The sequence below is a fragment of the Pundamilia nyererei genome, unplaced genomic scaffold (assembly GCF_000239375.1).
Source record: "Pundamilia nyererei isolate P.nyererei 1_Seehausen unplaced genomic scaffold, PunNye1.0 scaffold00138, whole genome shotgun sequence".
NCBI lineage: Eukaryota > Metazoa > Chordata > Actinopteri > Cichliformes > Cichlidae > Pundamilia > Pundamilia nyererei.
Genome location: NW_005187539.1, coordinates 22,590 through 24,483, shown reverse-complemented (window position 1 = coordinate 24,483; position 1,894 = coordinate 22,590).

Sequence of the window (1,894 nt, the reverse complement as noted above, 5' to 3'; positions counted from 1 at the left end):
TACCTTTTCCAGCCCCGAACTGGATAAGCAGTTAATTCAATGGATAGATGGATGTGAGTTACATAAACTAAAACATTCATTTATGATCCAAAATGTTTTACTCACACTTAGAAAAATATCAATCAATCAGGCCCCAGGAGTCTGTTATTTTTAAAAAGACTTGAGTAACCTTTAAGAGCTATTCATGCTGAGGATTAATACTCAGATTTTTACCTTTACTGTGTCACAAGGGTCAAAAAGGGAATGTCGACAATCTAGACTTTATTGCAGGATATTTTAATAAAGAACTTTAACAGGAGCAGAGCAAAAGCAGTACGAACTGATATTAATCACAAAATAATAATCAAATCACCTGAAACTATACTTATCTAATCTAACCTCTAACCTCATGCTGACCTTGTTGTGATCTTTTGCAAGAGGGCTTGAGAAGAGAATGAGCATGTCTTGCTCAACAATATTCTTATATCTTTCATGTAGGTCACCACCGCCAGGCCCTGTCATGGCCTGGGCTTCATTTTGGTCTGTGGCTTCTAATGAATCCAGAAAAGTACTGTCAGATTTTCATCCACAAGAGGAAAACCTCTATAAAGCACCAGATTGGCAGCAACTTCATTTTTCAGAATGACAAAGATCCAAAACACAATGCCAAAAGACTACTTGGATAGAAAACAATCACCATGGATCGCCATTACTAGCCTCCCAAGAGCCTGGACCTCAACATTATTAAAGCAGTGTGGGGTGGAGAAAAGAACTAAAGACATCCAACATTCAAAGAAAAACTTTGAATGTCCTTCAAGAAGCCTGGAGAACTATTCCGAAAGACTACTTAAAGAAAACTAAAGAAGGCTGGTAAAGAGAGTTCAGGCTGTTTTGAAGAGTAAAGGTAGACATGCCAAATTTTGACTTTTAAGAAACTAAAAATAAATATGCTTGAACACAAAGTAAAATATTTTCATTGAAAATACAGTTGAATGGACATAGAAAGCACCATGATAGAAATATAAATGTGCATACATATACAGGTGCAAACAACCTGTACTTTAGCAAAGTAACTGACTAAATTCACAATTATATTGCACCACTGCCCCTAACCATGCTTTGGTGCATTTACATTTATTATTATTTATTATAAATTAATGTATTAACTATTAATATTAACTGTACTCTAAACCAGTGGAGGGAGCTGCCATGTTTTGGGGGTAAGTGCCCTGGTGCAAGAAATATTAATCATTAGGCACTTTATAATTCAACATCCCTTCAACATCTGGATGTAATTAAAGTTCCAAACTTGTGATGCTCAGTGAGAAATGTACAAAATTTAGCAAAAAGTTTAAATCTACCTGTGAAGATATTGTGTGTAGGAGTTGAAATCCAACATGACACGCATGGGTGGCGCACTCACTTGTGTCCTCTACAGGGTCTTTGGGCAAATTTGTTCCCAGCGGTCAGATCAGCATTCAAAGGTTCCGGATTGGAGAAAGGAAGAGATGGAGTTGGGGAGTAATTTGTAAGTGTTTAGGTATAATTTAAAGATTGATTTTTTTTATTGATGCAATAATGCATTTATCATGGCTGTGTGCAGGAGATGGGAAAGAAGGACCTAAATACAGACTCAAATGCAGAGGCAGAAGGTGAACTAAAAAAGCAGCCTTATTGCTGGACATGGAGATAAACTAGCTAAACTGAGAAATACAAACTAGACTGTGAAAGCAGACAGAACACACAGTTTGGTGAGAGTATGACATGATTGTTGGGTCTGTGTTTCCACAAACCCCGCTAATTCTAGAGACTTATTCATCATGAAGAAAACAAGACAGTCGATCGATCGATTATTTGCGCAAGGGAGGCCTCGTCTGTGTCCACAACGAAAATGACCCCCAGATCTGACCTCCTC